The sequence below is a fragment of the Stegostoma tigrinum genome, chromosome 2 (assembly GCF_030684315.1).
Source record: "Stegostoma tigrinum isolate sSteTig4 chromosome 2, sSteTig4.hap1, whole genome shotgun sequence".
NCBI classification, from domain to species: domain Eukaryota; kingdom Metazoa; phylum Chordata; class Chondrichthyes; order Orectolobiformes; family Stegostomatidae; genus Stegostoma; species Stegostoma tigrinum.
The window spans coordinates 38,191,446-38,217,436 of NC_081355.1; the positions used below are offsets into that span (position 1 = coordinate 38,191,446).

The 25,991-nt window shown below is 41.2% G+C and overlaps 1 protein-coding gene across 11 annotated transcripts in view; it reads right to left on the reverse strand.

Annotated features, from left to right (window-relative positions):
• The window catches only part of atxn1a (ataxin 1a), a 346,456-nt gene that overhangs the window by 129,635 nt on the left and 190,830 nt on the right, over positions 1–25,991 (reverse strand). Inside the window, exon 9 of one of the 11 annotated variants that reach the window (XM_059653490.1) lies at positions 14,899–14,989. The exons of the other annotated variants lie outside the window; for them this stretch is intronic. The gene's annotated coding sequence lies outside the window, so the exon portion shown is untranslated. The remainder of the gene's footprint in view (positions 1–14,898; positions 14,990–25,991) is intronic. 11 annotated transcript variants of the gene reach the window in all.

Below are 25,991 nucleotides of genomic sequence, written 5' to 3' on the forward strand. Positions count from 1 at the left end.
TGTCTGGCTGAGGGGGAAGGGCAAGGCAAGCAAGACAGGCCACTATGAACATTCACCCTACATCCTGAGCCTGCGCACCCTGGCCTAGACTCCTCAACCTGGGAACACAGATTGATGGGAACACCTCCACCTGCAAGTTCTCCAAGCCACTCACCATCTGACTTAGAAATATACCATCATTTGTTCACTGTCAATGGGTCAAAATCTTGAACCTCCATCCCTAATGGTGGCTGTACCTACATGAAATAAACTGCCAACTGTGTTGAGAAGGCAGCTCATCAGCACCTTCTGCTAGGAATGGACAATAATTGCTGGCCCTGTCAGCAATGCCCACACCTCGTGAATAAAATCCTCCCCGCATCTGGTCTGTCCAGCCCTGTTATAATTTTATATGTTTCAATCAGGTCCTCTCTCATTGTCCTAAACTGTATTGAACACAGGTCTAGTCAAACCAATCTCTCCCCATATGCCAGTTCTGCCATTCCTGGTATCAGCTGAGTGAACCTTAGCTGCACTCCTTCTGTGACAAGTATATCCTTTCTTACATGGAGAGACCAAGACTGCATGCAATAATTCCAGGTGTGTTCTCTTCAAGGCCCTGTATAACTGCAGTCAGACTCCTCCCACTTCTGAACTCTGATCCTCTTGCAATGAATACCGTTTACCTTTCTGATTGCTTGCTGTGTCTGCATGTCTACTTTCATTGGTGTCCAGGAACACCCAGATTCCTTTATACATCCACATTTCCCAATACACAGTAATTTAAATGGAACTCTATCTTTCTGTTTGTCACACTGAAGTGTATAACCTCATATTTAGCCACATTGAACTGCATCTGCACTCACTGAACTTGTCTGAGTCACCTTGAAGCCCCCTTGCAGTCTTCTCATGACTCACAATCCCACCGAGTTTTGTGATGGCAGCAAAATTGGAAATGTTGCATTTGGTTTCCGTCACTTCTAAATATCGTGAATAGCTGGGGCCCAAGCGCCGATCCTTGTGGTACATGATTAGTCACTGCCTGCCACCCAGAAAAGGACCCATTTATTCCCACTATAATAAAATGTGAGGCTGGATGAACACAGCAGGCCAAGCAGCATCTCAGGAGCACAAAAGCTGACGTTTCGGGCCTAGACCCTTCATCAGATCATCGGTCTAGGCCCGAAACGTCAGCTTTTGTGCTCCTGAGATGCTGCTTGGCCTGCTGTGTTCATCCAGCCTCACATTTTATTATCTTGGAATCTCCAGCATCTGCAGTTCCCATTATCTCTGATACATTTATTCCCACTCTTTGTTTTCTATATGTCAATCAATTCTCAATCCATGCCAATATCTTACCCTTTTCCCGTGTGCCTTCATTTTGTCCATTAACCTCTTATGTAGGACTTCATTAAAAGCCTTCTGAAAATCCAAGCATACCACATCCACTAGTTATCCCTTATCTGTTCCTCCAGTTACATCCTCAAAAAACTCCAGCAGATTTATTAAACATGATTTGCATTTCATAAATCTATGCTGGTATGTCCAACCATGTTAATGCTTTCCAAATGTTTTGCTATCACCTCGAGTATAAGGTAGTGAACAGGGACATGTCTGTGGATATTCTTTATAAGGACTTAAGAAGGTATTTGATAAAGATCCGCCACATTAGGGGCATTTAAAAAGTCCTTGGATAAGCATATGGATGATGATTGTATAGTATAGGGGGAGGGGCTTGGATTAGTTCACAGGTCAGCACAACATCGAGGGCCGAAGGGCCTGTTCTGCGCTGTATTGTTCTAAGTTCTATGTTCTATGTTCCACACAGACAGTCACCCAAGGCTAGAATCGAACCTGGGTCCCTGGTGCAGTGAGGCTACAGTGCTAACCACTGAGCCACCATGAAGTTAGGATAAAACCTAGCAAAACATTTCAGGTTCAGATCACAAACTAGTTTTCACACAACCAGAACATGAAGCACCTTTCTTTTCATTCATCCCCCAGAGGGTTGTGGGAGAGGGGAATGATGAGGGAATTACCAAGTGCAATATTTTGGGTGATTTCTGTTAGTTATTCAGAAATTCTCAATTTGGTAGTCAACTGCTCTAGGACAAAATTGTTTGGTTTGAATAAAAAGTAATGAACAAACACCAAAGCTAAAATATTCAAAAGGCGTAGAGTTTGTAGTTGTGTTCATCCATTCATTCATTGCAGCATTCTACACAAGCCAGAGACACTGTCGCCTCAGGAACATGCAATTTACATGCTTGCTTTTGACTTCAGAGCTAATATCAGTCGAAAAAAGTTTGCATAATTCCCTGCACAAAGTATTGGACTAAAACGGCAAGGGTGCATGGCAGAGCCTTCTCTTTCTCATGTACACAAAAATTCAAAAATAATTCAGACTACAAACACCAGTTTCAAACTCATCAGGTGCTGTTCAGGGAAAGCTGCAGCAAGCCAAAAAACAAAACAAAATCCAAAACATTTTTTTTCAAACAGGCTAATCTCTGTTCTATGTTGAACTTCTGATCATTCTTTGTCACGATCACCCGAGTATGGAACAAATGACAAGGGACAAGGATAAACTTCACCGTACGATCAGGAAAACAATTCAGCTCCTCAGGCTTACTCCACTAATCAATAAGATCATTGCTGATTTGACTGTAACTTCAAATCTACATTTCTACCACCAATAACCTTTCAACCATTCATTTAACAAGAATCTAACTTGCTCCTAAAGTATTTAAAAACTATATTTCCACCACTATTTCAGGAAGATCTAAAAACTGAAAAAAGATTGTGCCTAATTCTGGTTTTAAATTTGGTTGAACCCTGACCTATAAACAGTGACCCTTAGTTCTAGATTCTCCCAAAAGAGGAAACAATCTCTCCACGTCTACCTGATCAAGAACCTCAGGATTGTGTATGTTCCAATCAAGTCAACTTTTACTCTTCTAAATGCAAGCCTAGTCTGTCCAAACTTTCCTTAAAGAAAACCTACTCATTTCAGGAACTAATCTGGTAAGCCTTCTCTCAGCTGCTCCCAATATATTTACATCCTTACTGAAATATGATGACCAATACCGTGCCCAGTACTCCAGAAGTATCTCACCATTGTCCCGTACAAATGAAGCGTAACCTCCTTATTTTTGTGTTCAATTCCCCTTACAATGAATGATAACACTAACAGCTTTTCTATTTATATGTCAGGATCTAACAGAGTAGGCCACAAGCTGTTTCAACTTGCTGGGAACAACTTTCAACTGTTAACTAGAAACCCATGCACTCTCTGCAAAGGTGAGGATTCAATATACCTGACTCTACGACTGCTGGGAGGCCTTGGGTGGCTGACTGGTAGAGTACAAGGACTAGATTAAGTTAAGTTAAGTCCACTCAATGTCAGCCTACCTGGCTGAAGCACAAATTACAGATTCACTTGAATATTTTGGGGGCAATTTCCAGCTAAACCGAGCCATTTACCATTGCTGGAGTAATGCCAATTTTACGCTGGTACACTGTCATTTCAGCGTGCCCTCGGTCCCTAAAGACGGCAAACACTTCTGAAATTTTATGATAGCTTTCCAGCTGCTTTTGACAATACAGATTATAAATTGTTGCCTAAATACAGCATTTGAAATTTTAAAACAGATATCCCACCCAACAGAACCCTAGAAAATGCGGCCTGCCAGGAAGTAACATGCAACCCTGCCTCAGTGTTGCTAATTCTGCAAATGTGATAAACAGATTGTATGGTATGTCAATATAACACTGCCACCAATTTGCAGGCAGAAGTATCATGCACCAGCTTACAAACATTCCATGCAGCTTTTATGGCCAATGGTGCGATGGAAAACTCTCTATTTACTTGAATGGAAGCAGCTCCAACAATACTAAAGAAGCTTGACACACTTAGTACCCTTCCCACTATCTTTGACATTTGTTCCCTTCACCAGGGTTGTACATTGGCACACTGTACACATATTTAAGAAGCAATGCAGCAATTCACTCAAACTTCTCCAGTAGCATCTTCCGAGCCCACAACCTCTACCAGAAGACAGGTGAAGGAATAGGCTATTCAGCTCATCGAGTCTGCTCCAGCATTCAATAAGATCACAGCCAAAGTGATGATCCTCAACTCTACTTGCTCGCGTTTTCCACATAACCCTTGATTCCCTTATTGATTTTAAATCAGTCTATCTCAGCCCTGAATATACTTTATGATTCAACCTTGGTAGTTCTTTGGTGTAAAGAATTACACAGATACTGCACTCACTGTGTTAAATATGTGACCACTTACTCTTGAGACTCTTGACCGTGGTCCCACATGGGGAAACAACTTCTTCACATCTACTCTTCCAAGTTCCCTCAGAATCTTGTATGATCCAATAAGGTCACCCCTCATTTTACTAAATTTCAGTGAGTACAGGCCCAACCTTTTCAACCTTTCCTCATAAGGGAGTCCCTCCATTCCCAGTACAAACCTAGTGCACCTTCTCTGGATTGCCTCTGATGCCAGTGTATCTTTCTTTAAATAAGAAAACTGTTTGTACTGTTTCAGCTATAGCCTGACTGGTCTCTTGTAGAGTTTTAGCAAGACATCCCTACTTCTATGAGAACTGTTCAGAAGAAGGGTCATTGGACTTGAAACATTAACTTTGTTTTCGCTCCGCAGATGCTGCCAGACCTGCTGAGTACCTCTTTACTTTTATATTTCATTCCCATTGAAATAAAGACAAATATTCTATTAGTCTTCCCTATTACCTGCTGAACTTGAATGCTAGCTTTTTGTGATTCATGCACAAGGACTTCCAAAGCCCAGGAGATAGCAAGAATGGCAGGTGCTGGAGTCACAGACAACACAGTATGGAGCTGGAGGAGCACAGCAGGCCAGGCAGCTTTAGAGGGGCAGGAGTGTTGATGTTGCGGGTTGGGACCCTTCTTCAGGCTCCCAACCAAAAACGTCCACTTTCCTGCTTGTCTGATGCTGCCTGGCTTGCTGTGTTCCTCCAGCTCCATACTGTGTTGTCTTGACTTCCAAATCCGTCTGTTCTCTAGCTTTTTCCAAGTCTTTCTCCATTTAAATAAAATTCAAATCCTCTATTTTTCTTGCTGTTCCTGCAGAATTTTACAATTTCTCACATTATATTCCATCTACCAAGTTTAGTACGCTCACTTAACCTATCTATATCCCTCTGCTGACTCCTTGCATCATTCTCACCACCTGCCTTCCCAAACCTGGCCATAGTATGTACACTTTCCTGATCTCAGACATTACTAGATATATAAATAATTGCGGCCCTAGCACCGACACCTGTAATTACAGGTTGCCATCCTCAACACGCTGCTCCCCTTATTCCAACTGTCTATCTTCTACTAGTTCGCAATCCACCACCAACGCTAATACAATACCTCTAAGCTCTTATCTTGTTAAGTAGCCTAATGTGTGGTACTTTATCAACAGATTTCTAATAATCAAAATAAAGTCCAACCACTGCTTTCCCATTATCCATACTGCTTGTCACTTCTTTTAAAAATTCTCAAAACTGTCAGACATAATTACCCCTTCAACCCTCTCAATTCCGGAATCAAATGAGTGAACTTCCTCTGCACCCCCTCCAGTGCCAATACAGCCTTTCTCAAGAAGGGAGACCAAAATTGTACACAGTGTTCTACGTGTGGCTTTACTAGCATCCTTTCCAGCTGCAGGATGATCTCCCTAGTTTTAAACTCCATCCCTCCAGCAATAAAGGTCAATATTTAATCTGCCTTCTTACATTTCTTCATTCACTGTGGTTGGCTTATCCTCTTCCTGGAATCCTCTTTCTCACTGGGTTATACCTTTGCTGTGAGCGATGAACTATTTTCTTAAACACCTGCCACTGTTCCTCAACTGTCTTTGCTGCTAAATTCTTTTCCAAGTCCACTCCCACTTGCACTGTCTTCATTTCGCTTTGCGATTATCCTTACTTAAGCTTAGCATAATTGCTTCTCATCCAAATTCCTCCCTTTCAAACAATGCTAAAAATTCTAACATGGTATGATCATTGTTTCCTAGAGATTCTCTTATGCTGACATAATTTATCAAGCCTGCCTCATTACAGATCACCAGATCCAAAACTGCCTGATCCTCAGTTGGGTCCACAAGATATTGGACTAGGAAACTGTCCCAAATACAGGCTATGAATGCTTCCTCATGGCTACCTCAACTAATTTTACTACGTCAATTCACAAGAAGATTAAAGACACCCGAGTGTAAACATGTACTGTCTCTATCATACGCTCCCATTATCTCCTGATGTATTCAATGTCCCATTACACAGCTGCTGCTAGGCATACAGACTACACTTATTGGTGCAGTATTACTCTTTTTATTTCTTTCCTCCAATCCATATATATTCTAAATCTTCCAAACGAAGATCATTTCCTGCTTTCATACCAATTCCATCCTGTAACAACAATGCTACTTGACCATCTTTCCTTCCTGCCTGCCATACAGTCATACAGATGGAAACAGATCCTTTGGTCCAAATGTTCCGCAAATATATGGTTCCCAGTTCTGATCGTCTTGTAACTATGTATCTGTAATGGCTATAAAATCATATTCATTAATCTGTCTTCATGCTGTTAATTCATTTATTTTGTACCGACAATTACATGGATTCCAATAAAGAGCCATTAAGTTTGCCATTTTACCAATTTTCTCCTACTTACTACATTTGTACACTCTGTCCCTTCTCGGTCCAACCTGGGTATCATTATCCAAATAGCTGACCCGCAGTGGTCCCTGGAGGCTTGGGGACCACTTTGCAGAACACCTACGCTCAGTTCGCACTAAACAACTGCACCTCCCAGTCACAAACCATTTCAACTCCCTCTCCCATTCCTCAGATGACATGTCCATCCTGGGCCTCCTGCAGTGCCACAACGATGCTACCTGAAGGTTGCAGGAACAGCAGCTCATATTCTGCTTGGGAACCCTGCAGCCCAATGGTATCAACGTGGACTTCACAAACTTCAAAATCTCCCCTCCCACTACCGCATCCCAAAACTAGCCCCGCTCGTCCCCGCCTCCCTAACCTGTCCTTCCTCCCACCTCAAGCCCCACCCCCATCTCCTATGTACTAACCTCATCCCGTCCCCTTGACCTGTCCATCCTCCCTACCTACACTCACCTTTACTAGCTCCATCCACGCCTCTTTGGCCTGTCTGTCTCCTCTCCACCTATCTTCTATCTGCCTCCCCCTCTCTCCCTATTTATTTCAGAATCCCCTTCCCCTCACCTATTTCTGAAGAAGGGTCTAGGCCTGAAACATCTGCCTTCCTGTTCCTCTGATGCTGCTCGGCCTGCTGTATTCATCCAGCTCTACACCTTGTTATCTCAGATTCTCCAGCATCTGCAGTTCCTACTATCTCTGCTCCCATATCTTCTTGCTTTGTAAGCCTACATTTTCCTTATGGCAAACCCTCCCCATCACCTCATTTGTTTAAAGCCCACTGTACAATCCTAGTTATTCAATTCACCAGGAGACTGATCTCAGCACAGTTCAAGTGAAGCTTACCCCATTAGAAAATTTCCTTTGCACTGGTATTGGTGTCAAACTGAAACCCATTCCACCTACGCAATCTTTAAGCCATGCATGTGACTGTCATTTACTCCATGTCACTGTCTGTGGCTCAGTTAGTAATCCAAATGTTATTACCATGGAGCTCTGCTTTTTCATTTAAGTTGCAGCTGTTCAATACCTTTCAGCAGAACCTCCATTCTCATCTCACCAATGTTGCTGGCACCACACGAACAGCAGCTACTAGGTCTCACCCTTCCTCATCAGTCCCTAGGTCATGGCCTTAACCATGACCCTAAGCAAGCAATACAGCCTTCAAGACTGACCCTCGTGGCTACAAAGAACAGTCCCTAATTATACTGCCTCCTACTACCAACATTAGTATTTCTTCATCCACTTGAAATGGCTCCCTATACTGAAATGTCATAGATAGTAGGAAGTGCAGATGCTAGAGAATCTGAGATAACAAGGTGTAGAGCTGGATGAACTCAGCAGGCCAAGCAGCATCAGATGAGCAGGAAAGCTGGCATTTTGAGCCTAGAACTTTTTTCCCGAAATTCTGAAGGAGGGTCTAGGCCCGAAACGTCTGCTTTCCTATTCCTCTGATGCTGCTTGGCCTGCTGTGTTCATCCAGCTCTACACCTTGTTATCACTCAAGTGCCATGGTCAGTTTACCCATCCTCCGTGCACTTGTCCTTACATAAGCAAAAACCTCACTAACAGTCCTGATGAAGGATCCTGACGTGAAATGTCGACTTTCCTGCTCTTCTGATGCTGCCTGACCTGTTGCATTCCTCCAGCTCCACACTGGCTTTGGCTTCCAGCATCTGCAGTTCCTGCCACCTCCAACAGTTGGACAGTTGTAGGGGCGGAGGAAGCTCAACTGTAACCCCCAGTCTCCTGGTGAATTGAATAACTAGGACTGTGCAGTGGGCTTTAAACAAATGAGGTGATGGGGAGGGTTTGCCATAAGGAAAATGTAGGCTTACAAAGCAAGAGGATATGGCAGCAGAGATAGTAGGAACTGCAGATGCTGGAGAATCTGAGAAGGTGTAGGTGGTCTGATCAGCAAGTTTGCTGATGACACTAAGATTGGTGGAGTAGCTGATAGTGAAGGGGGCTGTCAGAAATTACAGCAGAATAATAGATAGACTGGAGAGTTGGACAGATAAATGGCAGATGGAGTTCAATCCGGGCAAATGCGAGGTGATGCATTTTGGAAGATCAAATTCAAGGGCGAACTATACAGTAAATGGAAAAGTCCTAGGGAAAATTGATGAACAGAAAGATCTGGGTGTTCAGGTCCATTGTTCCCTGAACGTGACAACGCAGGTCAATAGGGTAGTCAAGAAGGCAAATAGTATGCTTTCCTTCATTGAGCGGCGTATTGAGTACACGAGTTGGCAGGTCATGTTGCAGTTGTACAGGACTTTGGTTCGGCCACATTTGGAGTACTGTGTGCAATTCTGGTCACCACATGACCAAAAGGATGTGGATGCTTTGGAGAGGGTGCAGAGGAGGTTCACCAGGATGTTAAGATAATAAAATGTGAGGCTGGATGAACACAGCAGGCCAAGCAGCATCTCAGGAGCACAAAAGCTGACGTTTCGGGCCTAGACCCTTCATCTCTGATGAAGGGTCTAGGCCCGAAACGTCAGCTTTTGTGCTCCTGAGATGCTGCTTGGCCTGCTGTGTTCATCCAGCCTCACATTTTATTATCTTGGAATCTCCAGCATCTGCAGTTCCCATTATCTCTCACCAGGATGTTGCCTGGTATGGAGGGTGCTAGCTATGAAGAGAGTTTGAATAGATTAGGATTATTTTCATTAGAAAGACGGAGATTGAGGGGGGAACCTGATTGAGGTCTACAAAATCATGAGGGGTATAGACAGGGTGGATAACAAATAGCTTTTTCCCCCCCAGAGTGGGGGACTCAATTACTAGGGGTCATGAGTTCAAAGTGAGAGGAGAAAAGTTTAAGGGAGATATGCATGGAAAGTTCTTTACACAGAGGGTGGTGGGCGCCTGGAACGCATTGCCAGCAGAGGTGGTAGACACAGACACGTTAGCGTCTTTTAAGATATATTTGGACAGGTACATGGATGGGCAGGGAGCAAATGGACACAGACCGTTAGAAAATAGATGACAGGTTAGACAGAGGATCTTGATCGGCGCAGGCTTGAAGGGCCGAAGGGCCTGTTCCTGTGCTGTAGGTTTCTTTGTTTGTTTCTTTGTTTCATAACTAACTCACCAGTCACACTTTCTTGTCACTGATCACAAACCAATTTTGAATTGTGAGGCCATGTTCTGCAGCAGTGTACAAGTACCTTTCCCTGACGTGGCTCAATGACTGCAGTTCAAACTTGAGTTCCTCAACTTTGTCCTGAAGTTTCTCAATCTACAAATACCACAGATGTACTCTCTGTGGATCATGCTGGGTCTAGCAGCTTCTACATGTTGCAGAAGCAACTCCAGATCCATCCTGTCGTCATTATTGTTTTTGTTTAATTTGTTAATTAATTATTCATGATTCCCTTTCTTTTTGTTTCACTCCTGGGACTTGGGCATCACTGGCTGGCCAGCATTTGCTGCCTGTCCCTAGTTACCCTTCAGAAGGTAATGGTGAGCTGCCTTCTTGAACTGCTGCAGTTCATGCTTAAATTGCTTCATTGTAGGATGACCTACAATGCCCTCAGGAAGCACATTCCAGGTTTGTGAAACAGTGTCAGTGAAGGCATGGCAATATATTTGCAAGTTAGGAAGATGCGCGGCTTGGAGACAAACTTGCAGGTGGTGGTGCTGCCACGTGTCTTCTACCCTTGTTCTCCAAGACGGAACTGACCATGGGTTTGGAAGATACTGTTTAAAGATGTTTAGTGAATTTCTGCAGTGTTACTTGTAGATAGTAGCTGCAGAATGTACTGTCAGTGGTGGAGGGAGTGCATGCTTGTGAACATTGTGCCAATCGAGCAGGCTGCTTTGTCCTGGATGGTGTCAAGCTTCTTCAGTGTTCATGGAACACTGTACCCATCCAGGCAAGCAGGGAGTATTCTATCAAACTCCTGATTTGTGCCCTATAGATAGTGAACGCGCTTTGGCGAGTCAGGTGTTGAGTTACTTGCTGCAGTATTCCTAGCCCCTGACCTGTTCCTATAGTTACTGTGTTTAAATGGTGAGTGCAGTTGAGTTTCCAATCAATGGTAACCCCAGGATATTGACAGTGGGGGATTTTGTGATGGTTCCACCACTGAATGTTAAGGGGTGGTGATTAGACCGTTTCTTATTAGAGATGTTTTTTGCCTGGTATTTGTGTGGCACAAAATGTTACCCGACACTTATCAGCCCAAGCATGAATGTCCAAATCTTATTGCATTTGAACATGTACTGCATCAGTATGAGGAGTCACAAATGGTATGAACATTTTGGAATTATTGGTGAACATTCCCACTCCTAACCTTATGATTGAAGGGAGGTCATTGATAAAGCAGCTGAAGATAGTTGGGCCAAAGGACACTAGTCTGAGGAACTCCTAAAGGTTTGTCCTGGAGCTATGATCACAGACCTCCAACAACCATAGCCATCTTCCTATGTGCCAGGTACGACTCCAACCGAATGAGAGTTTACCCCTGATAGCCATTAATTTTACTTTTACTAGGGGTCTTGATGACAAACTCAGTTGAATGCAACCTTGATGTCAAGGGCGGTTTCTCTCACATCACCTCTAGAATTTAGCTCTTTTGCCCATGTTTGAACTAAGGTTATTATGACGTCAGGAGTTGAGCGTCCTTGGTGACACCAAATGGGGTGTCAGTTTAGCAGGCTATTATCGAGCAGATGATGCTTGATAGCACTGTTGACACCTTACATCACTTTACAGATGATCCAGAGCAGAATGATCAGCCAATAATTGGCCAGGTTGGATTCGACCTGCATTGTGTGTATAGGACATACCTAGGCAACTTGTCACATTGTTGGGTGGATGCCAGTGTTGTAGCTGTACTGGAACCACTTTAGTCTTCAATATAATGACATTTTGTTTTAATAAAACCAAAAAAAAAATCAAAAATCACCACTGTTAATCTGAAAAAAACTGCTTAGGTATTAAAGAGAGAAGAAAGCACTGGAGACCGAAACACAAACTGAAGACATTACTTTCACTTCAAAGCTTAGGAATATTCAACAATCCTATTCACTAACTTCTTCACTGGCACTCATGTCATGCTATGGTTTGTGATGTCATTCTGCCGTTAGTCTCACTGCAAATCAGCCTCTTGATTCATGACATCTATCCTCCTCCAATCAGCATTCACTGTGCAGAGTTTACATTTTGCAATAAACCCGAGTTCAAGCATCTCTGTCCCATCTTTGCACCAAATTGCCATTTTGAATCAAATTTTCATTAGCATACTCCAAGAGCAATGGTTGCACTACCATCTGCAAGTTAGCTTCCATGCCTATTATCATTCTGATTTTAAACTATATTGCCATTCCTTCAGTCACTGGTTCAAAATCCTGGAGCCGTCTTCCTAATTATACTGTAGGCACTATGAAACACCTAGTGTCAGTGGTTCAAGACAGCAACTTACCACCACCTTAACAAAAATTACAGCTGGAAACAAAATGCTGGCCTAGTCAGCAACGCTCACATCTTGTGGAGGAATTAAAAATAAGTGAGACCATTCTCAGACTAACATATCAAAAATGTTTATTGGGAAACTGCTAGAGTGGAAATTTTTATTTAAAATAAAATAATATAAATCAAGTTTCTGCAATCATATTACATTAAATTTGTTGTGAACAACTCTGGGTAGACGACAAATAAAAATTCAACAGTTATCCGCACTGTCACTTCAGAAACTCCATCTTTCACTGCTACTGAGGTTGAAAATTATATTTTTTCCTCCGATTGGATGGAAAAAATCCTGCCTTAGGTAAAATGGACCCTCTATGAAGGTACTTAGGTACTGTCAAGCCAGCTGCTGTCACAAATGGACTTGCCACAGAAATCTATCCCTAACATCAGCTGAATGATGGAGGGGAGAAAAAGTACACTGCAATCATATTGTGATGAACAGAGTTAGGGAGATTTGCTGGGTTTGTTTGAAGTTTACACCAGCATAATGTCTCAAGCATTCATGGAAATTCAATTCAAAATAAACATGTAGAACACAGTGTAACTGTTTCAGGTCCTTAGACTTTTTGGCAGCTGATCTGTCGTACATTTTGAACAATTTCATGTCTTTTCCCTACACTACAATGGTGACTACACTTTAAAAGCATTTAATCGCTTTGCACTTTTTCTGCTGAAGCAATGGTGAGAAAATTGCCTTGTATAACCAACGATAAAACTTAGGTTTTATCTGTGGGGACTGGTCTGATTTCTAAAGAAGGGTCCCGACCCGAAATGTCAAGCTTTCCTGCTCCTCTGATGCTGCTTGGCCTGCTGTGTTCATCCAGCTTCACACCATGTTATCTCAGATTCTCCACCATCGGCAGTTCCTACCATATCTGAATGGTCAATAGGTTCATTTTGTGGGCCAAGCTTGGCACATAGAGATGCATGTCAATATGTGAGTGTGAGAAGCATATGTGATTGCCAACATTTAGTGGAGGCAGCAGGAAAAATTAAAAAGTTAAGGTTAAGGATATGATGTGGGATGCTATTGTCTGTAGACCAATTTAACATACGGAGATCAAAGTAATCTTGTCGAAAGTGCACAGAACCCAATGTATTTACATACTGTGTTTCAATTACACCTTAAGTTATTACTTCTAGTTGTACAGTCAGTGAAATTTCACTACACAAGTAGTGAAACTTTTATGTACCCATTGGAGTCTATGTTTGCATCCTAGAAAAATGTTGGTATAATTTTTATAGCCATCTTGAGTTCCAGTTTACAGTAACCTTCGCTGGAAAGACTGTTTCTGTGAGGGTGGAGTGGAATTGATGAGATGGTAAGGGATGGACAACAGTGGAATGGGGTTGGCAATGACAAGGATGGCATAAACATGGAGGGTCATGGAGTGAGACACATATGTGGTGAAGGATGCTTGCACTAAAGATTTGAAGTTCACCATAAATATTTGTGACGCCACCAACATCTGACATAATCCCAGTTTCCAAGAGAAAAATCTTGACTCTAGAACAAGCAATTGATAAAACTCCTATTTTTCGCACAGGTTAAATTCAAATGAAAACTGAATCTTCTCAGACATTTCATTAATATACTAACCCTCTGTAGTTTATGCTGTGCTATGTTCAGAAGATTATTAAATAGGTGTGCAGTTTTCAGTTTATATGCATGTGTTAGGAAAATAGTTAAATACATCTTTGGAATAGTACCTATTATAATGCCATTAAAAAGGTACCTGCAATTATAATCACAGCAGGTTACTTCTACATAATCCTAAAATGACAAAATTTGCTGACCTAGTTTTCACTCATGCAGAGAATCAACCAGAAATGTCAGCTGCTAAACTTTCATAGAGAACGAAACCAGTTTCTTTTGGCGTGATAGTTGGTTTGGACCCGGCCAGTGATTTTTTTTGGCTGCGTTCATAAATATCAAACTTCTTTGGACTTCAAGTTCCCAGTCGTCATACAATCTGAACAGTACTTGGGGTGAAATTGTTTTTTTAAAGACTTAATCTTCTGAGACTACTTAAAGCAACAGCAAGGTAGTGGTACACACTCCTTTCATATTTTACAAAGTCAACTGAATTTGTCACCTGCATCATTACGAACTGCAAATTACACAAGAAAAACTAAAACCCAAAACATAATTGTGGGACTTCACGAAGTTCCTTATGAGTCCTGAGAGAGAGCGAGATACTGAGGAATCCAAAAGAACATTTAAGGGACCCATTTATATACACATGGCATTGTTTCCAGTTGCACTACGCAGATTTCCACCAATTGAGTGCGGCAGGGAATGCCAGAGGTCACAATGATTCATAAGTTCTTCTCCAATATCAATGAAGAATGCAATATGAGCTATTCAGTTGGTGTCCACAGCACTGCAGCATCAAATTTACTCCTCTAAATGTTCTGGCACAACATATTCAAATACATGCAAACAGATTTCCAAATACAAGTAAAGGGCAAGAACAGATATGTTACAAAAAAACAGATTTTTAAAAAAACTAAACAGCTGGTGGTGGAGAAATCAACGTATTCAAGTCAACTCAGGATAAATTCCACAATACATGCCCTCAGGTAAAGATTAATGATTTATTACAAACCCTTAAATGGATTGGTTATTTCCTGTCATAATCACATTTATCTTTCAACACTTCAAGTATGACAGTAAGGACATGTACAGGTGCTCTTGTGATGCAGCAGTAGTGACCCCACCTGATCTAGAAGTCCTGGGTCCAATTCCCACTTCCTCCAGCAGTGTGTAATAACATTTCCGACCAGGTTGATTAAAAATGTCTAAGCACATCTACAAATGAGAAATATCACAGAACATCTTAACGACATGTATGTGCATGGCATTCAAGCACAGCCCAGAATGAGGTGATCAATTTCCTCCACTTATAGCAAAATTGGGGCACATCTCTTAAAATGATCTACAATTTCCAATTCTTTCATCAGCTAATTTACCAGTTACAAATTTTCAAGCTGACATGGTGTCAATCACTAATAAAGCATTAGTAAACATACAGCAGCACCTTTTCCTGAGCAAACCAATTCAACAACGTCTGGACAAAGACAAGTTAGTTGTTAGAATCAACAAGCAACTGGGTAAGTTGTATAGGCACATGTAGTTTACTTTTTTTTTCACAAATTTGTCAGTCAAATGATAAGATTAAAAGCAGAGAGATTTGCAAGTTTTGTGGAAATTCCCAAATTCAGCTGAGTGTGCAATAAAATTTATAGTGAAGGCTTAAGAAACACCGTGAGAATATGGTAGTCCATATTGAAGCCAGTGCCTAAGTTTTGGAGTTTGTGCTCGCAATTTGTATCAGACATAAAGACAGTTATTCCGGTAACTGACCGATAAACTTGCAGTCCATTATTATGACAGCATGGAAGATGATGCAGAAAGGGTGAAACAATTACAAACAAGGACAAAGCAAATACAGAGGGTACAACCATAAGATGTAGGAGCAGAAACTTCTATCTTATCCACAGTACATTAATTTTCTTCACCCAAGTCATTAACATATACTGCCACACTGAAAATGCCCCCTTACCCAAGGTGTCCACTTTCTCTTAGTTAGCCAGTCCTCTATCCTTGCTAATATACTGTCTTCATCACAACAAGCCCTTACTAAGTGGCTTCATTTGCAGTTCCTTACCAAACACCTGAAAAGCCAAATATATTCATCCTCTGTGATAATGGGAACTGCAGATGCTGGAGAATCCAAGATAATAAAGTGTGAAGCTGGATGAACACAGCAGGCCAAGCAGCATCTCAGGAGCACAAAAGCTGACGTTTCGGGCCTAGACGAAGAAGGGTCTAGGCCCGAAACGTCGGCTTTTGTGGTCCTGAGATGCTGCTTGGCGTGCTGTGATCATCGAGCTGCACACTTCATTATCTTATATTCATCCTCTGCTCCCCCTTTATCTAATCTGCTTGTTACTTCTTCAAAGAATTCTAGTAAGTTTGTCAGGTATGGCTTGCACCCTTTATGAAGCCATAGTGACTGCTCCATCATATTAAATATTTCTAAATGTTGTATTACATACTTTATGAGAGACTCTAACATATCCCCAAAAACAGATACTAAGCATCCTGAACCAGTTATTGTTTTTTGTCTTCTTGCCTTTCTAAATAAAGGTGTCACATTGGCAATTTTCCAGAGTCTAAAGATTCCTGATTTTTTTTCTATTTTCTCTTGGAAAGAGGGAGTCACTGGCTAGGCAGCATTGATTGCTCATCTCTAATTGCCCAGAGGGCAGTTAAGAATCAACCACATTGCTGCGCGTCTGGAATCCCATGTCGGCCACACCAGATAAGGATAGCAGTTTCCTTCCTGGAAAGGGGTTCGTGAACCGGGTGAGTTTTTCCAATAATCAAAAATACTGTCTTAATTCTAGATTTCTTAAAAATTCAAATTCCCTCATTTGCGATGTCAGGATTTGATCCCAGGTCTCTAGCACATTATCTTGAGTTTCTGGATTCACAATCCAGCAATAATACCATCAGGCCATCACTTCCCCGTTACTAGCAGTACATTCATTATCTCTATAGCTACTTCCCTTAATGTCCTTGGAAGTATCGCATCAGGTCTTGATGACTTACCAGTCTTCAGACCTTTTAGCTTCCTCAGTACTTTGTCTCTAGTGACGTTTATTGTATTTTTTTTCTTCTTCTCCATTTGCCCAGTCCCAACTTATGTTGATAAGCGTTTGTGTTTGCCCACTATCACATCAGATCAAGAAGTACTATATTTTCCATCCTTGGAGTTTAAAATCAAGTGTTCCACTTTGATCAAGTTTTGTAAATGGAAGCAAATGCAATCATAACTAAAAACATTTCTGCATTGGTAACAGTTTACTCATTTTCATGCCTCTCACATGGTATGCTGTTTCATTGTCTTGATTCAATCAGCCAGGTTCAATGGCAAATGTTTAGATGGAACAAAACTCCAGTAACCATTAGAAATTGCATCTCAGATTCCAGAGGCAACTGCTATTATACGAAGCAAATTTGAACAGTCAATCTAGGAAATCAGGCAAGCCCAGCTCACTGCTGCATTCTTATAGATGCCCCTTTTTCGATGAGAAATTAAGCCATGCACCCATCAACTATTCAGGTGCATTTAAGATTTTGTGGCACTACTTAAAGAATAAGGAGACCCTGGCACTGTCCTGGGCAACAACACCTTTGTGTTTATACAGAGCTTTTAGCATCACACAAGGCAGTTCAGTCTAACATTAACAAGCACTGACATTGGGTGACACAGACAAACATTTGAACAGATGACCAAAAGCTTAATCAAGGTGATACAACTTAGGAAAAATCTTAAAAGCAGGTATAGAGACAGAGAGGTTTAGTGAAGAAATTACAGAATTTAAAGACCTAAATAACTGAAGTCATGGTTGACAATACTGCAGCAATGAAAATTAGGGGTGCCTCAACTAACACCATGAAAAACAAGAAGTCCTCAACCTCATTGCTATTTCTTGTGTTTGCCCAAAAATAGCTGTGGCACTTTGTGGACATGCCGAGCTGGTGGATTTAGTTGCAAATGTTTTGTCACCCTGCTAGGTAAAATCGTCAGTGCGCCTCCAGTGAAGCACTGGTGTTCTGTCCCACTTGTTACTTAGAATCTGCCATTACCTCCAAGACAGACCACAACAGGAAGACACAACACAACCAGACTCACTAATCACCCTACCATACATCAAGGGCATTTCGGAGATAACTACAAGACTGGGTCCTTATAGTATTGCAAACAGCTCTGAGGTTGATGGCATTTAAGAAAAAGGTATTTTCAATGCAAAAATGCTACACACCTGGACTGCTCGATCTATAAGTAAAGAGCACAAATTCCTTTAATTTACCGATAGCCTAGGTAGAGGACAATGCTTGGTTTCACGAAGCTATACTTTATGGAAAATGACTGTACTCTTACTGGTTGGATGCAACTAATTGAAGCTGTAAAAAAAAACTAAAGGCACATTCCAGTGATGTGAAATCAGTCAAAGATGGCTGAACATTGGCATTACTGTACTGTCTATGCCCAAAGCCACTGGAATGGAGCTTAGCTGTTGCTAAACCTCATAGAGCTTAAAGGAGTGTGACTTTCTTTTCTCTCATTAGCAAAGCATCCAATTACCTGGGTACTCAAATGAGTGGAGGCAAACCATTAGATATAATTGAAGAATGGGACTTGAGATGTTGCAAGGACAAACTTTTTTCAAAGCCAATCATGTCAGTTATAGAGGTTACTGGTCAGTTGGAGAGACGGGGGAGGTGAAGGCCTAGTGGTATTATCACTGGACTGTTAATCTAGAGACTCCTATAACATTCTAGGGACCAGAGTTCAAATTCTGCCACAGCAGATGGTGGAATTTGAATTCAGTAAAATACCTGGAATTAAGATGCTAATGACTATGAATCCACTGCCGATTGTCGAAAAAAAAACACATCCATTCACTAATGTCCTTTAGGGAAGGAAACTGCCATCTTTACTTGGTCTGGCCTACATGTGCCTCCAGACACACAGCAATGTGGTTGACTCTGAACCGCCCTCTAGGCAATTAGGGATGAGCAATAAATGCTACCTAGCCAGCGATGCCCTAATTCTGTGAACAAATAAAGGAATAAAGGGTGTGACAAGCCAGCTAATCTTTTGTATGCTTAAGCATGTGTTTTCACTGTGGGCCTGCACATGTAACTAAGATGGTGAAGCAGCAAGAATGCTGTGTGAATCTCTCTCTCTCTCTCTCTCTCTCTCTCTCTGTATCCAATTTGCAAATATTGACCTCTGTTTGCTGATTTTGACAATTCATGAGCAGAAAACTTTATAAAAACTCAATCTAGTGGCTGTTGTCTCCAGAAGAACAGATAAATTGTACATTTACATGTTTAAACCATCTCAACATCAAATCCAGATGAATCATAAACTTGGCTTGAAGCCTGCGAAGTCACTAATCCTCGAGCTGCATACCCTTTAAATTTTACTGGATTTTAAATTTCCTACTCTAGCTCCGGCTCTGTGATCTATTTGTGAGTACATGCGAGAACTTCAAGTGTGTGGGTGCGTAAGTTGAGCATTTTCATTTCTTTTCTTCAACCACGTTATGTAGAATAAACACTATTCTCGTTTCTTCTGGAACACTCAAGGAAACCTATCTCTGGGATTTTTGTAGTCAAAGCACATAAACAGTTAGGCACCAAATTGGTGCACACATCTTTTTAAACAAACTGTTACAGTCAAATGAACAATGAGAATGAAGGCCTACCCCTCCTAACCTGTGTGTAACAATAGCCAGAGGGCAGATATTTAGCACAAAGACAACAGAATTCTAACGTTAAGAGTCTCTCATCAAAATTGCAAGTATTACCACCTCAGTGGAGCATTTTCTAATCAGCTGTAGTTTAGTTGGTAGCACTCTCACTCTCTGAATCACAGGGTTCTGCCAGATTCAAGCCCCACTGCAAGGTTTGACCATAAATATCAAGGCTGACGAACTAGTTTCAGTAATGAGGGTGTGCAGCACTGTCAGGAGGTGGTATCTTTGAATGAATACATTATAAAGACATGCATAAACATTCTCCCTGATGGCCAGGCTTATACTTAACAACACCTCAATTATCAATGCACAACAGTTTAACTGGTCATTTTCACACTTGCGGCAGTTGTATGTTTGGATTGGCTGCTGTGTTTCCTACATTTATAGAATAAGTACATCTTAAAAGTATTTCATTGATTGTAAAGCGTATTAAGATGTCCATTATCCATTAAAGGTACCACATAAATGCAAGCCTTTCTTTGCTTCAACAACTTTGTTTTTCTTTCCAAATACCGAATACAAATTCCAAAGTTCTGAAGGGACTCAAACGTCCTCTGCGATTTCTTCACAGTTAAATCAATTTTAAGGCAAACCAGTAATGGCTCACAACTTAAAATATTCTGTTATTTTTACACTAGTGAGGGTGGTGGTACAAGAGGAGGGAGGGCTAGAATTTTTAATCTCTTTCTTTAATTGCATCAACACTCTCATGAATCCAATTGTTTTAAAGCATGAGAAACTAACAAAACCCACCAGAGGCCAAAACATGGCTGGCTTATGTCCAAATCTGCACTAATAACAGCAAATCAAAAAGTAACCACTACTCACTGGGAGGTGGTTACAGGAAGCAAGCACCATTGATTACACCTACTAAAGAATGCCTGATTCACCACCCACCTTTGCAATGTGCACTGTGTACCATGAATTACAAACTAAACTATGTCAGTACCCTGTTTCAGGACCATATTTAGCAACTTCAAAAGGAGTCATATGTAATAACCAAAACCAATAATTCCATAATCAGAACCAGTTCCACATTAAACCAATTTCAATTTTTGGCTCTGCCTGGACAATCATGTTCAAAGTATTTCACTTAAAAAAAAACTGTTTTCATCCAAATGCATGCCAAAATTGCTCATTTTGCAATAATCAGTATAGATCATTTTGGGAGGAATTCCAAGGAGTTAGCTTAGTACTTCAATAGCCAGCTGTTTTATGAAAAATGGGCACACCACTTCAACTATACCCCCAATCGGCCTTTATCCATAATGAAGAGAGTGTCAATTGCCACAGGTTGCCATCAACAGGTGACGGTCCTTTACACTATTAGAAACAAGGAGAAAACTACTGAATGTTTATCTAGTAGCAAAGCTCCAGGAGCTGATGCTATCCCGGCTGAGCTCTACAAGGTTGGAAGTCTGGTCAAAAAGCAGAGTGTCAGAGTAAGGAATCATCATTACAAGAATACAAAGACATTCAATTGTCCACTTGTACAAGCTGAAAGGAGCTGATCAACTCTGGGTTTCACTCCTCACTATTACAGGGAAAATTTTTCTCAGAACCCTTCTGAACTGCTTAGTATAATATATTGACACAAGAGTCAGTGCAATTTTGGAAAATGTAGAGGGACCAACAATATTGGTGTTTGTAATTTGTAGTTAGATAGTTCCAGAAAAGATGCCAGAGAAGAAAGTGGGCCTCTACTCCAAGTGCTGACCTGAGTAAACCTCTGACACAGGTAATCATGAGGGCATTTATTTAGGAATGGAAATGTTTAGCTATCATTAGAAAACTACAACAGTTTGATAATGCCATAATGGAATGCTAGTACATGTCCTGGGTCTTCTGACCAATTATCAAATCACTAATGAAGTTTAACAGGGCTTTGTATTAACACCAATTCTCTTCACCATACCTTTCATGTTGGTGATCCGAGCATTGAAATTAGATATGATTCATACAATAAGTTTCTCTCATTCAGGCAACCAAGTAATAGAGTTATGGAGTCACGTAGCATGGAAACAGACCCTTCAGTCCAACTCATACATGCCAACCAGGTATCCCAAACTTAACTATTCCCATTTGCCTGTGTTTTGTCCATATCTCTCTAAACCTTTCATATTCATGTACCTGACCAAATGTCTTTTAAATGTTCTAAGTGCAGCTGCATCTACCACTTCCTCTGGCAGTTCGTTCCACATACAAACTACTCTCTGTTTAAAAAGGTTGGTTTCAGGTCCCTTTTAAATCTTTCCCATTTCACCTTAAAATTACTCCCTCTAGTTTTCAACTCCTCAATCCTACAGAAATAATCTTGACTGTTCATTTTATCTACACCCCTCATGACTTTATAAACCGCTAAGGTCGCCCCTCAGCCCCGAAGTTCCAGGGAAAAAGACTCAGCCTATCCTCCCTCTCCTTATAATTCAAACTGTCCAGTACTTGCAACATCCTTGTAAATTTTTTCTGCACCTTTTGAAGTTTAACATGCTTCCAATAAAAGGATGGCCAGAATTATATGCAGTATTCAAAAGTGGTCTCACCAATGTCCTGTACAGCAGCAACATGCCATTCACCAATTCTATACTCAATGCTCTGACCAATGAAGGCAAGGATGCCAAATGCCTTCTTCACCACTCTGTCAACATGCAATGCCACTGTCCAGGAGCTATGAACCTGCAGCCCTAAGTCTCTCTGTTCAAAATACTCTCCAGGGCCCTAACATTAACTGTAAATCCTGCCTAGTTTGCCTTACAAAAATGCAACACCGCCTGACTCTAAAGTAAACTCCATCTGTCACTACTCAGCCCATAGGCCCATCTGATCAAGATTTTTTCATACTCTTAGGCAGTCTTCTTTACCGTCCACTATACCATCAATTTTGGTGTCATTTGCCAACTTACTAACCAGTTTCCTGTTTGCTGATAACTGTGCACCAGATGCCAATTCAGATCTGGACATGCAATGTTGAATGGACATTAATGCATGAGGCAACTTCAGCACTACAATCAGCATGCAGAAACCTGAAGTTTCTGGAGATCATAGTGGGTCAGACAGCATCCATGAAGAGACAGCATGCTAACATTTCGAGTCTAGATGACTCTTCAGAGCTGAAGTATGAAGGGGCCCGCATTTATGCTACAGTGGGGGCTGAGGCAGCAGGGAGCAGTGGGTGGAAGCATTTTGGTGGCAGTGGAGGTATAGAGGGCGGGTGGAGAAAAGATGTTGATAGTTCAGACTAAACTTTCAGAATTTGTGAACAGCAGAACAATGGTGACTCTAACTGCCAGACTTCAAAGAGAAGACAGGCCACTGGGGTGAGGGGAGGGGAGAGGGGCCATCATGACAAAGAATGTAAGAAGCAAAGATAAAGGGAGGAAATGAGAGATTGTAAACAATTAAAGTTTAAAGACAGTAAGAAATGGGAGTTAGTTCACAATTTGAAGTGTCTAGTGTGAAGTCACATGTCACCAGGTTTTCCAGTCATTTATTTGGTCTCCAGCACCACCTTATTTTTAAATTTTTTGTAATTATCACTGCCTCAATGATCGGATTATAGGTCATCCCTTCGTTAGTTAATCCGTCATTGGAATTCACTTGCTGTCCAGCACTCTTGGTTACCCGCAGAGACTTATTATCTGGTGCTCCACTCACACTAGCTATATGATCATTTAGTCTCACAGTCCTCGAGCTCTGTCTGTTTGCTTTTCTATCTCACTGCATCCGACAAAGGGGCTGCACTCTGAAAGCTTGTGATTTCCATTAAACCTGCTGGACTATAACCTGGTGTCATGTAACTTCTGACTTTGTCCACCCCAGTCCAACACCAGCACCTCCACATCATGCCTACGGAGATGAGATGCTGTTCCTCCAGTTTATACTGTGATTCACTGGAGCATTGCAGCATCCCAAGGCCAGGTAAATGGGCATGTTAGCAGGACGTTGAATTGAAATGACCAGCTACAGGAAGGTCAGAGTCATTCTCCACCATTTCAAACTCCAGCAGACGGCACCAACAGATACATCTTTGCTTCTTTCCCCATGTCTGCATTTCTCAGAGATTGTTCCCTCCAGGACACCCTAGTCCATTCCATGACCACCAATACCATCTCCCATTCTCACGGTACCTTCTAACGTAACCGCAGAAGGTGCAACACCTGCTGCTTAACCTCCTCTCTGCTCACCATCCAAGGGCCCAAACAGTCTTCCAGGTGAAGCAGTATTTCACATGTACCTCCTCCAATTTTGTGTATTATATTCATTGCACCCAATGTGGTCTCCTCTACATTGAAAAAAACAAACGCAGACTGGGTGACCGCTTTACAGAGCATCTCTTGTCTGTGTGTAACCATAACTTGACCTTTTTGCAGCCAGTCATTTCAACACAGCGTCCTGCTCACATGCCTGTCCTTGGCATGCTGCAATGCTTCAATGAATGACAGCACAAATTGGAGGAACAACGTTTCATCTTCACACAAGGCACTTTACAGCTTTCTGGACTAAATATTAAGTTCAACACCTTCAAACTGTGGACCAACTCCCCATTTATTCCCTTTCTTTTATCTTACTTGTTACATTCTTTGTCACCGTGTCCATTCTCCTTTTCCCCCATCCTGTGGGCCTGAATTCTCTTTCAAGTCTGGCAGTTAGAGACACAACTGTTCTGCCAGTCTCACATTCTGAGAACTTAACGTGAACTATCAACATTTTTTCTCCACCAGCACTCTACACCTCCAACACCGCCATAATGTTCCCACACCTGCCAGGCCCCCATCTTAAATTACAGCATAATTATTGCCTCTCCATACTTCATTTCTGATGATGGGTCATCTAGACTTCTAATGTTAGTTTGCTCTCTCTCTGTAGATGCTGTCTGATCCACGGTGATCTCCAGCATTTGTTGTTTTCTGTACAGATTTCAGCATCTACAGTAATTTGCTTCTACATTATGCTCTTCCTGTCCATAATTCACTACACTGCAAATTCTGATTCTAAACCAAGGAATTAAACATTACCTACAGGGAGGGATGAAAAATAAGATGGCATGCCAATTTGAAATATTGTCATGCAATCAGTTACGCAAGATCAGATTTCAGAGCCAAGGAATGGTGGCTGGATGATGACTAAACTCAACAAAGAAAAGTTATGCAAATTAAGGGAGTGGCAAGAAAAAGGATCAAAATACATTAGGTGCAGAAGACACTCATTGTTAAAGTAATAATCTCAGGCACTGCAATCCATATAAGCAAGTTCTAGAAGAATGAAAAATGATTTGCTGCTATTGCTGCTGCTCAGAGGCTACCAGTTTACTACAGAAACACATGAATTTCAGAATGGATCCATTACCAATTCAACTGATTATAGCATCCACCACTACCACATCGAAAGCAAAATGCTTCATAACAAGATCAAGTGCCTTGTCTTTTAAAATGAGTCCAATTTTAAAACTAATAATCATACACCATTTTTAATGAATTCTTTTCCTGAAATGCTTATGTTTCGCTGGTGAAATTATAGCCCACCTCCAAAGTCAATCAGCTATTATTAGCAAATTGAACTGATTGAATTGAATATCAACTGATGTTGGTATCTGCAAAAGAACGCAATCCAACTGCTGGAGTTAGCATTGCAACTCACCAATGATAATTCAAGAAACCTCTAGAAAGAAACTACAGAATTAAATGACAATTAAGTTTTACATTCATATATGATATTAATAGGTGCTGTCAGGTCTCATCATACTTTATTGTTCATCAGATCTCAAATCTGTTCTATTTTGACTTATTGCAAATAGTGCTGCAACCAATGTCTAGCACAGGAATATCACATGTTGAATTCAAATTGTGTCAAATCCCTAATCCCAATTATTTTGTTAATCTGGCTGCATTTTACATTATGTGGATAAATAAAATTGTTGATCTCAGTTTTTTAACTGTCTTGAAACTGTCAGAAACTAAGTCCAGCTTCTCTCGTACAGCTGAGCTACTGTTGCAAATATTGCAAGCACTGTAACAACGCTAACACTTGCTCAGTATTGCAGGTAGGTTGAAATCTGAGACCTTAAAACTATCTGAAAATGAAAATGCACTTTTTTTTCGAGACAAAATGCTGTGCATAGAGTACAACAAATCCTTGACAAGTCTGTTACTGAATACACCTGTAATAAAATTGGGTTAAGTTTTCAGAGCTTTTGTGGCTCTGGAGTTGACAATGCAGGCCAGAAATTTTCAGGTCCGATTAATAGTTCATGCAGTGATACTGGACTTTGGTTTGGGAAAACAATTAACTGTGGGCATCAACGATCTGGAGAAATCATCCAGAGTTCTGTTGGTCATTAGATAGTGTTAGTGACTAGAATGGATGCATGTATATCAGGTGAGGACAGGAAAAGTTTGGATGTAATACACTCAATGGAATGAATTATTTTCTAATTCTCACCCTCAGGAGCACATATTGAGGTAATACACTCAGACTGT